Source organism: Triplophysa dalaica, chromosome 16, assembly GCF_015846415.1.
Source record: "Triplophysa dalaica isolate WHDGS20190420 chromosome 16, ASM1584641v1, whole genome shotgun sequence".
NCBI classification, from domain to species: Eukaryota; Metazoa; Chordata; class Actinopteri; order Cypriniformes; family Nemacheilidae; genus Triplophysa; species Triplophysa dalaica.
In genome coordinates, this window is record NC_079557.1 from 10,497,245 (window position 1) to 10,513,822 (window position 16,578).

The following is a 16,578-nucleotide window of genomic DNA, read 5'->3' on the forward strand; positions in this document are numbered from 1 at the left end:
TAAAACAGAGAAAGATATTTTGAAGAATGCCCAAAAACAGTTCTTTGCCACCATTGCCTACCGGAGTAGGAAAAATTGCTTTAGGCTAACAGTCTAACAGTCATTTTTCCTTCTATAGTAGTCAATGGGGCCAATCAGAACAAACATATTTGGAATTTGGAATATTCAAGGGTAAGTAGAGTTTTTATTTTTTGGGTGAGCTGTCCCTTTAAGTACTCGATTGTCACACATTAACTTAAAAAGCAAGTGTACTCAACGGTGCTCTTTTCAGACACCCTAAATAGACGTAAAAAATCTTTATTTTTATTTTAATTGGCACTAAAACTATACAAAACAGTACAAAATTTGTACAAAATTAGTGCGTGTAAATAGAACCCTTTAAGTGGATTTAAGTGCAATACAGAGTACTTTTTTCACTTGGGATAACTAATATTGTGGGAAAAAATGTGTTACTCAGTAAATTATTTTGGCCTTTTTTAATATCTAAAAATCCTGAAAACAAGATTATATTTGAGAAACAAAATTTCAGCATGTTTTCAGAGAAGTTTAAAAGACAATCTCATTGTTTTAGGAATAATCTTTACAAAATTTGGTAAGATTTACACATTGAAGCAAGAAACTTTTAAGGGTTAAAGTATAATAAAAAATAATTAGATTTTGCATCTAAATTAATTTTATTTTGTTTATTTTTTATTAAAAATATCAAATAATATAATTAAAACATATATATAATAAATACAGAGAAATGCATCTTGCAGTTTATGGTGATGTCAGTGTGTACGTTAAAGATGATTTCAGTCAAATAACATCTAATTTAATGTTCAATTATGCGAATGGCGCATTGTGTTGGAGCAGGACTCAGAACAGCGTCCTGAGTTGTAGCGGAGCACCGCCCACAGGTTCGAAATGGCAGCGGTGGTGTTTGTGTGTGTATACTGATAATAAAAACTATATTTTTACAAACAATGGTGCTACAGCAACTCCGTGTCCGGTGTGCGACACCCTTTTTTCTTGACGCACACAATTGCGTTTTTTTATTCCTTTACTATTTCTTGTGTAAAACATTCTTAATGGTAGGTTACTAAAGGGAAACAGCAGGAAATAACAAGAAAGGAACACGAGAGGACCAACTAACAAAAACATTTCAAAGGACTGAGAGGAAATGAGGATAGATGTTGTGGCAGTGCCCGTAATAAACCTCTCCAACTTCTCTGTACTTCTTTCCTCTTATCTGATGCTACGAGGATGACTCTCAAGAACTGTAAAGCAGTCACATCAAAGCCCCAGTTTAATGTGGATCTCCTCTAGCAAGGGATCCAGAGTAATGGCTGATCAGATGTAGACTACAGAGTGCTGTTGCTGTGAAATGAAGGCTCTTTTCAGCTTCTGTTTATTTTTGTTTTCATCTCCCGATTTTTTCCGCAACCACCTCTGGGGTTATTCAAACAGGCTATGGAATTAATGAAATGCAAGACGAGGGGCGAGAGAGTAAGACAGAATATAAGATAAAGAGGGAAAATTGTCTGTGGAGGGCGATGTTTCAGGAAATACACACTTCGGCGTTCCCTAGAGGGCCCTGCGGGGGTTTGTTCACCCCCTACTCAGTTGTAATGCTTTGAATGTCTGTCCCTCTTGTGACCTGGAATTACTTCTGAAGTATTCTGCGCTCACGTGCCTTTGAAACTATGGGGATTATAGTAAAGCCTGAATTTTGATACGTTGAATAAATGGCTTGTTGAGGACTTAAAAGTTGTACCGTTGCCCTGAGCAAAGTGGTCTCACATTCATCATTGTTATTAGATGACAGAAGTGATGCTAATTTCACCATAACCTAAGCGTGTGATGGGTGGAATAGATATAAGATTGAGCTGTTCCCAGTCTCCCACAAGCAATTTTTATGTTTACACATAGGCTGAGCTTGAAGAATGATTTCCTGGGATATTTTTTCTTGTGATGGAATCCAAACTAAAAGGGACCTTTCACCCAAAAGTGGAAATTATATCATAATTTACTGACCCTCATGAAATTTCATACCTGTATAAAGAACTTTGTTCTGATGAACACATATCTTTAATATCTCAATTGTTTCTTCTAAAAAGCACTGAGGTAAAATGAAGAGAGAATGGACGTGTTGCTCTCTTAGCATCTCAGATATTTTTCCTGTGAAAAAGACCTAAATCTCTCACATTATTAAATATATTTCTATATGAATGCAAACCCAATACAGTGATGATATTAGAATAAATAAAAATGTTACTAGTTCTTTCACATTAATACATTTAAACTGCATATGGTCAAAAGAATCCACGAAAGCTATGATATTGCAATATATATTTAAGATTCCCTTTCTGTCGGTCTCTCGACGTTGTGTCGAGAACGACAGATGGGGTTCGCCCTTGAGAACCAATCAACTCTGACTACTATAGAAAAGGCCAATGAAATTTGGCGAATGCAATTTGCATGCCGGGCTCCGCCCCCGGAAATCCGGTATAAAAGGAGGCCGGCGTGCAGCATTCACTTACCTTTTGTTCTTCAGAGCCATCGCTCATGAGTACAACTCAGGATTCAATCCTCTACAACTACACGCTGGTGCTACGACGTGTTACAGCGGATCGTCCCTTCCTGCAGCGACCTTCCCCTGGGCGTCTCGGCGGTTCCGGAGGTGTTAGAGATTTTTTCTAAAAGTCCTTTTCAGGACTGACTGAGCATTCTCCAGCGCGGCATGTCCCGCTGTTCTCTTGGGTGCGGCACCCTCATCGAGGAGGGGGATGGACACGATCGCTGCATTAGGTGTCTGGGCGTCCAGCACACTGAAGCAGCGTTCGTTGACACATCTGCCTGCACTGCGGGCAGATTGTCATTCAGAAGTTGCGGTCACGGGTGGCTGTCTTCCTACGGGAACCAGCCACCATTTCGTCTGCTACCCGGGCTGTGACATCTGTGGCTACGGCCCCGATGACCACCCACGTTAGCAGCGTTAGTGATACGGGGAACTCTGCGAACGTAAACCCGCCAGCCAAGTGCTCACGGGCCGATCGCACCCCGATTCGCTCTTCTGAACGTTCCCCAACCGGCGGTGGCATACCGTCCGGATCCTCACGCACACACTCGGAAACGATGTGTGACGTAGATGAGATGTCGCTCGCAGCATCGGAGGGAGACTGGCATCCGACTCTGCCGAATCCAAACTCCACCCCCAGCGGTCGAGTTCAGGAGGAAGCAGAAGTGATGTCATCCGTGCTAACCCGGGGATACGTGGTTCCCGAGGTCGGTGCGCGGTGCAAACCGCGCCCACCCCGGGTGCCATGTTTTTCCCGGAGGTGCATGAGGAGCTGTGTAAAACTTGGAACGCTCCACTCACGGACCGTTCCAGTGAAACCAGCTCCGGCTCCCTTACTTCCCTCGATGGTGAGGCAGCCAAGGACTGCGTCGAGATCCCCCGGGTGGAACGTCCGCCTGCGGTGCACCTGTGCCGCGGACGGCTACCACCTGGGGGGGGATCGACCACTCCTACCGTCCAAAGCACGTAAGACTTCGGCATCACTGGTGTCGAAAGCTTGCGAGGTTGCGGGCCAGGCTGCCTCCTCTCTCTATGCCTTGGCCATCCTGCAGGTCCGCCAGGCCAGGGCGTTGAGAGGGCTCCACGAGGGTAAGGCCGACCCGGGTATAATGCAGGATCTCCGTGCCACCGCTGACAGCGCTCTACGGGCGACTAAGGCGGCGGCACGGGCCCTGGGTCGGACGATGTCCACGGTAGTGGTCCAGGAGAGACACCCCCGGCTATACCTTGTGCAGAAGAGTGACAGCAAGGAAGTCCGCTTTCTTGATGCACTCATCTCGCAGGGTGGGTTGTTGGTAACACCGTCGAGGACTGCGCTCAGCAGTTTTTTGACGGCGAAGCAGACAGTGGCAATTAACCACATTTTTTTCACGCCGCGACTCGGCCGCCTACAGGCCTCCGAGATCTCACGTGACGTCTGCTTCCCTGCAACCCAGGACCCTTTCGACATCGGCTCCGGTTCCTGTGCCCCCACAGGCGGCACCCCGGAAGCAGAGGTCGAGGGGGAAACCTCCACCCCGTCAGCAACCTCCTCGCGAGAAGGGACACTGACGGGAAGACCCCAGGGAGAACAACATCGGGCCCGAACCTTCACAGCCACGGCTCTGATCGGTCGGTACGGGACGACTCCTGCCTCGTCACCAAAGCCGGGCCCTTGTTAGGGCTTGGCGCCCACTTACTCACTGAGTTTTCTGTTCTCCCCGGGTTTACTTGCAGCCGATCGCACACTCCACTGGACTGTGCTCGGCGAACCGACCTCACACCCTGGCGAGGCGTGAGGTCGTACACATACGACAGCCGTCACCACTCTCAAACCGACAGTGCGTGCCGTTGTCCCGCCAGGCAGGTAAGCAGGCGGAGCAAAAACCTTCCCTCCGGGGACTCCCCGCGACATGGTTAGCTCTGCCAGCCGACGAACCACCCCCCGTGGGAATGATGAAGCAGACCGTCCCCTTGGTCACCCTGTCACAGTCCCTGGGAGCTCGAGAGCTGCCCACACTGTCTCGCTGGCTAATGAGGGCGGTCCGTCTTGGTTACTCGATCCAGTTCGCCAGAGACTCACCCAAGTTTCGGGGCATCATCTCTCCCTCTGTCAGAGGCAGGGACGCCTCCGTACTTCGGGTAGAGGTCACCACCCTTCTGGCAAAACAGGCATCGAGTTCGTCCCTCAAAACCAAGATGTTCAGTGGGTCACCACCCGCACTTCATCGTTCCCAAGAAAGACGGCGGGTTGCCCCCAAAGGCTGCGTACCCTGAACAGAGCACCTTCACAAGCTGCCATTCAGGGTGCTCTCACAGAGGCGCGTCCTGACATCTATGAGGTGTCAGGATTGGTTCGTGGCAATCGACCTGAAGGACGCTTACTTTCATGTCTCGATCCTCCTCGACACCGGCCGTTCCCACGGTTCGCGTGCGAGAGGCGGGCATATCAGTACAGAGTCCTCCCTTTCGGTCTGTCCCTGACCGCCCTTTCTCCCTGAGAGGAGGAAGGCGAGCGGGTACTAAACTATCTCAGCGACTGGCCTATCTTGGCACACTCGCGAGATCTGTTATGTACACAAAGGGACCTGGTGCTCCGGCACCTAGGTCGATTGGGACTCCAGGTCAACCAAGAGAGGGGCAAGCTCTCCCCAGTGCAGAGCATCCTCTTTCTCGGTATGGAACTCAACTCTGTCACCATGTCGGCACACCTGTCCGCAGTTGTGCCCAACCAGTGTTGAACTGTCTGAAATGAACATTTTAGGCAGACAGCGGTCCCCCTGAAACAATTCAGAGGCTCCTGGGACACATGGCGTCCTCGCGGGCTAATACCCCTCGAGTTGATGCACATGACACCGCTCCAACACTGGTTTCAGAGTCGAGTTCCGAGGAGAGCGTGGCACACCGGCAGCAGGCGCATGGTGATGCCGCCCTGCTGCCGACGCACCATAACCCCTAGTCTTTATGACTTTTTCGACGGACTCAGGTCCCTCTGAGCAGGTTATGAGGCAGGTCGTGGTGACGACTGAAGTCTCCCTGCAGGGGTGCGGTGTAGTGTGCAACGGGCACGCAGGTGGGGTGTTGGACGAACCCCCGCCTGCGCTGGCATATCAATTGCCAAGAGTTGTGGGCTATGCTACTTGCACTGAGCAGGCTACGGCCTCTCGTGCGAGACATACACGTGCTGTTCCGAGGACAGCACTATAGCTGTAGCGAATACAGATCGTCAGGGTGGCGTTCGCACACAGCAGCTAAACACAACTTGCTCGACGCCTCCTCCGGTGGAGTCAACAGGTGACTCGTTCCCTGCAGGCCACACACCCCGGGCAAACTGAACTAGACAGCCGACGTGCTTTCTCGCCAGTTTATGCCTCGTGGAGAGTGGCGACTCCACCCCCGTGCAGTCCAGCTCATTTGGAGGCTGTTCGGGTAGGCCCAGGTAAAACCTGTTCACCTCCCGTAACACCACCATTTGCCCGCTTGATAGTCCCTGCCCTCGGCACGGATATCCTTGCGCACAGCTGGCCGCGGGATGGGCGGAAGCACACCTTCCCCCCCGGAGCCTTCTTGTACAGACTCTGTGCAAGGTCAGGGAGCAGGAGCACCAAGTGTTATTGGTTACACCACACCGGTCTAACCGCACTTGGCCTCAGAGCCGATGCTCTGGACAGCGACTCCCCCTGAACCATTCCCCTGACAGAGGACCTGCTCTCTCAGGGGAAGGACACGTTCTGGCATCCCAGATCAGACCTCTGGAACACCCATGTCTGGTCTCTAGACGGGACGAGAAGATCCTAAGATGGCTACTCCCCCTATACGGCTGAGACCATCACCCAGGCTAGGGCCCCATCTACTAGGCGGTTACACGCCTCTAGACGGTGCCTCTTCTCGTCCTGGTGTCTTTCTCAACGAGAAAGACCCACTGAGGTGCTTGATCAGGATTGTGTTCCCCTCCTCACGAGACTGGAGACTAACATCTCCCTTCCACACTGAAAGTGTATGTAGTCGCTATTGCCACTCATCACGACTCAGTCGGTGGAAAGTTTCTAGGGCAACACGACCTGGTCACCAGGTTCCTAAGCAGCGAGAGGGCGGAATCCGCCTCATCTCCGCTCCATACCCTCTTGGGACCCTAAGTGGTCCTGGGGAGCCTCAGGGCCCCCCAAAGAGCCCCTCGGAGGTTCCGATCTTCCTCATAGAGTAAGACGGCCCTCCTGACGGCGCTCACTTCCTTCAAGAGGGTAGGGGACCACAGAGCATCCTCCGTGTCCCTGGATTGCCTTAAACTCGGCCCTGGAAACTCTCACGTTATCTTGAGACCCAGGCCCGGGTGCGTGCCCAAGAAGTTCCCACTACTCCCTCCGGGGCCAAGTGGTGAACTTGCAGGCGCTCCCCATAGGGGAGGAAGACCCAACCCGATTAGTGTTGTGTCCAGTACGTACTGGACCGCACGCAGAGCTCTGAAGCTCTGACCAGCTCCGTGTCTGTTGGAGGACAGCAGAAGGGGAAGGCTGTCTCCAAACAGAGGCTGGCGCACTGGGTCGTGGACGCCGTTACGACGGCATTCCGATCTCAGAATCTCCCATGCCCATTGGCAGTGAGGGCTCACTCCACACGGAGTTTAGCCACCTCCTGGACACTGGCAGAAGCGCCTCTCTAGCAGACATCTGTAGAGCTGCGGGTTGGGCTATGCCCAAACACCTTCGCAAGGGTTAACAACCTTCGCGTAAACCCGGTGTCAGCCCACGTCCTGCGTGGCGACATGTAGGACTGGCATCCGGGGGGGCGTATGCCTGCGAAAGCACCTTTCCACCCTCTAACAGGTTGGGTCAGTGTGCTATTTACCTTTTCTTCTTACCCGAACACATCGCTAAGAAACTGGTACCTCACCAGCCTCCCTTCTTACCCAGACACTGGTTAAGAATAGGCATTCCATCCATCACCAAACAAGCACCCCCTGGGGGCTGGCTGGGCAGAGCAGCCTTCCCCCTTAGGCCGGGATACCATGTGAGCTATCACAGATAGCTCTAACCGGACCTAGTGCTACCGGACGTCTGTAACACCCCCTCCGTGGGCTGTTCCGTCTGATGTATCCTCATGAGAATGGTTCCCACTCCTGGTAACCCATGAGCTTCCCCAGGTGGGCCTCCACCTCGCGGTTAACTACTCAGTCCGCACGTTCCATGCGTTCTCCTCCAAGGACGAGACCATACCTATATCCACCATATTCCTCCCCACGGGTAGGAGGTGGCCTCTGTAGCGCTTCTCTGATTAAGAGTCGCGCTTACCCGGTGTAAACTGATCTGGACGGCCTCTCGCCTATAGAGAGCTAAGGCCCCGTCCGTGAAAGTTACCGGTCAGGGCTGTACCCATCTTTCTCCAAGAAAGCTCTGGAACCCCCCGACCACCACACTGGAAGGTTACAGTCTCACGAAAGCTTTGAGATGACACGCCCAGGCTTGTTACCGTCGCTTCGCTAGAGATTGTGACGCGATACAGCGTTGTGGCGTTTTCCATAGGCAACCCCATCTGTCGTTCTCGACACAACGTCGAGAGACCGACAGAAAGGGAACGTCTTGGTTACGTATGTAACCTCAGTTCCCTGATGGAGGGAACGAGACGTTGTGTCCCTTATGCCACGAACACGTATCGTATTCTGCTGCAGTTTGAGAGGTCTCAGGCTCTTCAGAACAAAGGTAAGTGAATGCTGCACGCCGGCCTCCTTTTATACCGGATTTCCGGGGGCGGAGCCCGGCATGCAAATTGCATTCGCCAAATTTCATTGGCCTTTTCTATAGTAGTCAGAGTTGATTGGTTCTCAAGGGCGAACCCCATCTGTCGTTCTCGACACAACGTCTCGTTCCCTCCATCAGGGAACTGAGGTTACATACGTAACCAAGACGTTTTTTTTAATAATTTCTATAAGTAAACTCATCTTTAACTTTGTTAATTATGTGCTTTTTTGCCCAATGAGTCACACTCATACAGAGAGAGACAGAGACTGTAGCGGGACAGAGTTACTGCTCATCTGAGATTAGCCATCTCTTTGAAATGTGAAGTTATTTTTAATGTCAGTTTTCTCTAGTTCTCTTGAAGCCTTATTCTATGAAATGCTTCATTACTTACTAAGTCCCTTTTCAGGTGTTTCATGTAGCTTTTTATTCAGAGTCAAGTGGTTCTGCTCAACAAAGGCCGCTGACACAGGGATCGGGAGAACAAAGTCCTTTAAGGCAGGAATTAAGCGAGAGCGCAGGTTAGAAACGCTGTCAATTAGTTGAATCGTTTGAAGACAATAATGAATGTCATTCGGATTCCTCTCTGTTCAATCCTTCATAAGACTTATCTGTTTGTAGCGGAGCATGTCAAACTATTTACCATGAGCACCAGACCTTTGGGTCATTTGCACACATTTTTAACCCCATCTTCAATGGCTGTAAAGATGCCTTATTAAAGGGTTTGAGAAGTTATTTAGGGAAAGAATGGCAGTAGATATCAATCTTTTTGTTATTAAAATAAAATGTAGAAAACAAACTGTAATTAATATATATTATTAATATTCATCTTTAAAACAGCATAAGAGTGATTTATCTTTAATGTTAGGTTTAGGTCTACATTTTTGCTTTCACACCACAACACACACGGTTTTATTGGTCAACTACCCAAATTATATATGACTTAATACAAATAAGTAAAGATTCAAGAGCCAGGAGAGAAAAATTGTTATTCTTTTTTTACACGAACATAACCCGCAATCCAGCACACACACACGTACTGTATAAAGCCCACTCAAAAACACCCACTCGCATGCTGCCTGTATTCTTCAAACACACAAACACACACAGGCTCGTGTGCTTGGCTGTTGCAGTCAAATACTGGAAGACGAAATGGAAGCCTGAGTTCAGCTTTTCTCTGTCAGAGCATCACTACACTGCCCAAAGCAATGCGCTTCATGCAGGTCCACTGCTCTTGTCAGGGCTGGGATGTCCAGATAAGAGCCATTCCCATACGGTGAGAGGGTTTAGTGTTATGGAGAGAAGAGCAGAAAAGGGTTTTACTTGCACTCAATGTGTTCTGAAGGAAGAAAGGAAGCACATCCTGATGTTTAGGTCGAACTCTAAGCTCATCTGGTTTTATGAAAGCCTAACAAACTTTTCCTGAATCAGTTAAACTTCTACAAAAACACTTAAATCCAGCAGACTTGTCCTTTGAAAACTGGTGTTGTAACACATTTGCGCTCACATAATGATTATGGTATTTCTTGTGTTTAAGTAAACCTACTACAAAAACAGTTTTTATACACTGCCCCTTCCAAAAACATTCACACGCTATAATAATTTGTTGGACCGCCTGATTACGGCACGCATTCGCTGTAGCATCGTTTCTGTGGACTCGCGAACGCATCGTTCGCTGTGGCTGTGTTGACTGTGGACTTCAGAAAACACAGTGGACCAATACAGCAGATGACATAGCAGCCCAAATCATGACTGTGGAAAAATTCACACTGAACTTCAAGCAACATGGATTCTGTGTCTCTCCACTCTTCCTCCAGACTCTGGGACCTTGATTTCCAAATTAAATGCAAATGCAAATCACCTGAAAAGAGGACTTTGGTCCACTGTGCTTTCTGAAGTCCACAGTCAATGCAGCAATCTACCAGGACATTTTAGAGCACTTCAAGCTTCCTTCAAGCTGTCAAGCTTTATGGAGAAGCTGATTTCATTTTCCAGCAGGACTTGGCACCTGCCCACAGTGCCAAAGGTACTAAAATCTGGTTCAATGACCATGGTGTTACCGTGCTTGATTGGGCAGCAAACATGCCTGACCTGAACCCCTTGGAGACTCTATTGGGTATTGTCAAGACACCAGACCCAACAATGCAGATGACCTGAAGGCCAATATCAAAGCAACCTGAGCTTCCATTACACCTGAGTAGTGCCACAGGCTGATTGCCTCCATGCCACGCCGCATTGATGCAGTACTTCATGCAAAATGAGGCCCAACTGAGTATTGAGTGCATAGAAATAAACATACTTTCAGAAGCCTGACATTTCTGTTTAAAATATCCTTATTTTAAATGATCTTATGTAATATTCTAATTTTCTGAGACAATGAATTTTGGGTTTTCATTATCTGTGAGCCATAATCATCAAAATGTAAAGAAATAAAGTCTTGAAATATGTAACGCTATGTGTAATGAATCTTTATAATATGTTGGTTTTACTTTCTGAAATGAGTGACGAAAAATATTGACCTTTTCACAATATTGTAATCAATTGAGATGCACATGTATGTTTTTTTTTTTAAAAAAACAGCATACAGTTATATATGCAATAAGGTATGCGTTATGAATAGGGCTGTGCAAATATATCGATACATGTAGCTATCGCAATATAATTTTTTTCGATAGTGTATCAATAGTGAAATAGTGAAATTTCAATAGTGATTTTTTTTTTAATCGTGTCATATACATATGGACAAAAGTAAGTGGAAGTGAGCATGCCGAAAAATTTAAGAACGCTTAGAGCTTCCAGAGTTAATGTGTGAGTGTGCTTTGGTCTCAAAAATAAGTCATGGAGTAATGAGTTATATAAAATAAATGTTGTTTGTAAGCACAAGGCTGTAAGTCACTAGGCTACTGCAGTGCATTAGACGACAAGTTTATTCGAAAAAGTCACAATGACATTTGTTGTGCTTTAAACGATATGACACCGGCGCATTTACAGCACAGATGAACCAGGGATTTAAACTACCGATGTTCATTGTTTTAACTGTAATGCACCACAACAGCCATGTGACTTACGAGACCCACGTTATTCCCCTATGCTACCCACTTGAGGGGCGCAATCCACAGTTTGGGAACCCAAACCTCTGTTTTTAAGGTCCATACTTAGCACATAATGGCCACTCTGCATAGGTAAGGGATGTTTTTAGACTTATCCTTACAGAAAACCCCAGGTGGTGCACAGCATGTTGTATTTCTAGCTCTACTTTTTACATTTTCTATTTAAAGTATTGCAATATATTGCAAATGTGTATCGTATCGAAGAAACTGCATTTGCAAAATCAGACAGCTGTCTTAGTTTCACGATGGTTAAATGTGCTGTAATGCCACCCGAAATGCATTCGTTCAGAAGAACAGGCCTCTTAAACATCCCATCAATGCTGCTTATCGATTCAGAGCCACCAGCGGTAGGAACCATTTAAAAGGCAGTTCAATTGACAATGTGACAGAGTCCCAGCGAACAAATATAGCAAAACATCAATATGAGCGCTGATTGATTGTGTTATGCCACAGCCCATTGTACCGCCACCCCTCTTTATTGCCATTTCACTCCTTTTTCTCTCCTTCTCTTGCCTTTTCTTTCCGTTTTATATAATACATATAAATCTTCACAGAGCATAAATATGCTTCTATAACTTTTCATTGACTTAACTTGATTGATGTTGATTTAGAAAGTGTCTCTTTTAAACCAAACCCTAAAGATTTCATTTAGATTTTGCCATATTTTTCTTTTGGTTAAAGTCTCCCCGTTGATTACAAATGAGCCTCATTACCCGGCATAGACTCAACCTGTCAGTGCGCGCAAGAGGAAGAGCGAGGAAGAGGTCAATTTAACAGACTTACCGGCACAGTACAAAATCCCCTAATAATCACTCACTTCAATCATCCGTCTGAAAGCCATAAAGAAATAAAAGCTATAAAAAGGACTCAGGCAGCGAACTGTGAAAATCCCTCTAGTGTTTAAAAGATGGATGCCAACAGCCTTCCCGAAAGTATTATCTAAGATCTTATCCATGACGGAGGGCATTTTGCTGGTGGGATTACTAGGGTTTTCTTGCAGGAAGAAATTTATTAACTCCCTTCAGCATCATCAAAAAATGGAACAATCCACAGTCAATCCGGTCTTACACCCAAATTTTACCGCAAAGTGACATCTTTTAAACGTGTGAAACAGACTTTAATGCTACAGCTCAAGATGGTCACTAGTGAAAGGTTTGGAAGTGTGCACAGTGTTGTTATGACATTATATTCCTGTAGCTCTAGAGCGATTATTCATATGCCGTTTAGAGCTCAGGTGATTGGCTCTAAACAACATGCATCCGGAACTGAATACCTATTTGCACAGATGGCACAATTCAAATCGCATCATTCCAGCGAGACACGCACCAGCAGCTGCCATTAAGATAAACGCGAATAACGAATTATGATTTCCACACACCTGAAGAGAGCTCCAGGTATTACTGACCCCCGTGGTCAAAAAACAACAACAAAGCATTATTTCCCATTAGTTCCCTCCTTATTCTGTCTGTTCCCAAGAGAATGTGCAGAACGGCACTCTCTGATGCAGTTTCACAATGAAGTAGGTGAATTTTTATTTGGCTTAGGGTACATTGTAAAGAGCGCAAATAGATGCCCTTCGGAGTTTCTTTCGAGGCAAATAACGTGCATATATTCTCTCCCTCGCTCTGACAAACACATATACATCCTGCAGGAAAGGTTGTTTCATTCATTATTTTTAGTTCTAGCATTTTTTTCCTGCATGTATTGTGCTGCTTCTCTCAGTAGGGCTTCTGAAGGAAGTTGCTGGATGCTAAAACTGGAAATGACATTTGCACAGCTCGCCGCTTTGATTTGATAAGCTTTACAAGACTTCTTTGTGGATAATATATCATGACTATCTTTAGTGGTCATAATACTGCTGATGCTTTATTAATGTGATATTTTAAATGCAGAATAGTATTTCCGCTTAAAATGAACTAAATTCCATACAAGCACACAAACAGGCTGTTTCGGGCATTATTGTTTGGCATTGTGGTAAAAACAACATAACGTGGGGAACTTCCTCACATATTAAAGCATTTTGAGAAAAAAAAAAATCAACTTCCTTTATAACTGCACTTAGTTGGATATTGATTGGTTGAGACATTTTATGGATGCAGAAATCCACTGGTGCAGAAATATACCTCTGTCTGGAACATGTATCCTGTATGTATGCACATATTGTCTTTCACATAAATTCATACGTTTTTCTTTTCTTAACTGAATCTAATGTGAAACATCATTTTGTTATTTCAATCCTCTCACACGTCTACATTTCTGTTTCACAGGCTTAATACGACAATGTCAAAACCATTCAAAGTACAACACCGAACCCCCTTATAAGCCTTCTTGAGTATACACTAGGGCTGTCACAATAACAAATTTAACTACATGATTATCATGGACCAAAGAATTCTTAATAACAATATTATCATGATATCCACTGATTTAAAAATATATAAATAAATAATGCAATCACTGAAAGTAGTCTTTAAAATATGAGAATAGGGAGGCAGACAGAGTGTGTAACCATTGCACCCCTTAAGGCAAGATGTTAAACAGATGCAGAATCTACATGTTGAAATGTCAATCGGATACTGGCGCTGGACTATTTAAAATTACGATATCAATAATCATGTAACGTCATGTGAACGCAAGCAAATCACGCCCACTGAGTGGCAGAAAGACTTAATGCAGAAGTGTTTTCCATTATCTGTATTCTGTACTCTATAGAACAGGTCAAGACGTGGATGTTTGCTAGCCATTACATATCAGACTCAACTCAGGTGAGTTGTTTTTGTTGACCAAAACCATAATAGCGTTATCAACCTACCTTCTACACCTTTATATGTTGCCTTGTGTCAATGTAAATGTATTTCTTTGAACATACTAAGCAGATGTATTTCATACAAACTTAAAGATTAACGTATCGTCAACAACATAAACATTTAGAAGAGCAATGTAAATCTTGAAAGATTCTGTTTATTAAACACAGAACGCGTTTAGAATATCTTTACTTAAGTCTTTGCTTTGAGTATTTCCCAGCCGTTAAAATCGGGTGCAAAATAAACATCAAGAAAAGCAATTCCGAGCAATATTTTAGTGTATAAGGACACCTGGTTCCTATGTTAGTTGTAAGGATCCCTATAGAGTCCAACTGCTTTGAATTTCAGTAAATAATTGCATGTTTTTGACCTGGTTTATCCTATTGAAATCAGCTACTTATGATTTTTCTAAGGGTTTTACCACTCAAGGAGCTGTGTTCAGGTATGTTCACGTGGGAAAGTGATGTCAATCCATACCCTCTTTTAATATCATGGTTATCGCCAATACCAATATACTTTGACAACCCTAATCCATAAAGTACTGAACTAAAGGCAACAAATATGTTCTAGTTTTAGATTTGGACAAAAGAGGAAACAACAAATTGTTGATGCAGAACACAATATCAGTCAACAAACACTTAACCTACTGAATTCCAACATTGCAATCCCTTATAAAAGATTGCTCCTCAAACATTCACAGTGCAACATCATTCCCAACACACAGAAATGAGATGGGCAGACCTGACATGGATGACATTACAGTCTACCTACCTACAACATTCCCTTCCCAACTTTCCAATCCATCTCTAACCTGAAAAATTCATGAGGGTATCCACACCGCGTCCATGAAATATTCAGAGGCTTCTATTGTTCACTGATTTTCTTCCTGTATACCATCTAACCCCCTGCACGAGGAAGGCTGATTCTGTTAGCCAGGTGAGCTTTTCAGAATACAAGACAACTTCTGCATTTCAATCTAACCTTTGGTATAAAGTTTGTATCTCCTCTAGCCTGAGGTGGATTATTTTATCCATAATTCTCTGTGTAACAGCATAACGTTTCCCCACCAGGCCTGGCAATAATAACCTCTATGAACAGTGACGTGTGCATATCTGTCTTGCTGAAACGTGTGCAATGGTAGATCCCCCAAAATGTGTGCCTGAGCGTGTGTGTGTTTACTCCCGCAGGTCCAGATAAACTGTAATCTGTGTAGTGTGAAAACCTGCTAAAATGGAAAGCTCTATTGATGTCATTATTCAGTTAAAATCATGTCTAAAAGCATTTATAATGCTGTGGAAACATGCTCGATCCGCTCAGACACCCCGCTAAGATGCATATTCAACATGATGTCAGGAGGTCAGCGTTCACAAGCTATTATTACTCTACTGGCGTTTATTACGTCTTGGATCAGAACCATGGGCTCTTAAAACTCATCATCGCCAGTTCGTTTGTGTCCCGTTTGCACCATCGTGATAGCGATTACCTCACCCCAGCTCACCCAGTGTGTCAAGGAGATCATAAGCAATAATTGTAAGGGGTGGTTTTAATCACACAGTGAGGTCATTACGGAGCAGCGGTCACTACAGGAGAACACAGTATGTCTAAAATAAAGCATTGGCATTGATCGTGACATTCAATTAGCAGCCAACTATCAGACAAGGTCATAACATTCCCTAAATAAATCAGGAAGCTCGCACACAAATCTGTATTTTCTGTGGACTTGATATATTGTAATTTACGAAAATAAATGTGGTTTAAATAACAGAATTGTCCCCAAACAGAACCCGCCATGACTTCATAAGCGCCCCGTCAGTCATGTTTATGAGCGCCACTTTGGAAATATTGCTCTTGAAAACAAGTCATACATACATTATCTTTTTTAATTGATTATACGAGTCTGTCCTGCCTCAGTGATTAGGTAATTAAAACTGTTTAATGGAGCGATCTCATTTGGCTGATTGTTATTGTGACCGGAAACCGCCACTCCTGAGGGTCCGGCATGCTGTCTGCACTGACCTTAAACATGCACTTGCATGCACAAGGAAACAACAATCATTAGCGCGGTCTATTACTGAAGCAATCATCTTTTTTATGTTATTATAATTAAAACTACTAATTAACAATAATTCTGTGGTTATGTTTAGTTTAACGTTAGTTAACACGTTAACGCACGCGTTTATTTTTTTTTAGATTAACGTCATTAAATATTAAATAACACAGCTAATTGTAATCCTTTGTCTAGCGTTACAAATGATATAATCACGCTCTTATTCATGTAAAGGCCTTTTAACCATTTAAGTACGATTTGAAACGGTTACTTTGATGCGTTCAGAGTGACGTGGCACAACGCAATGGGAGAGGGGTGCCCTCTGGTGTATACAGTCATGGGCTAA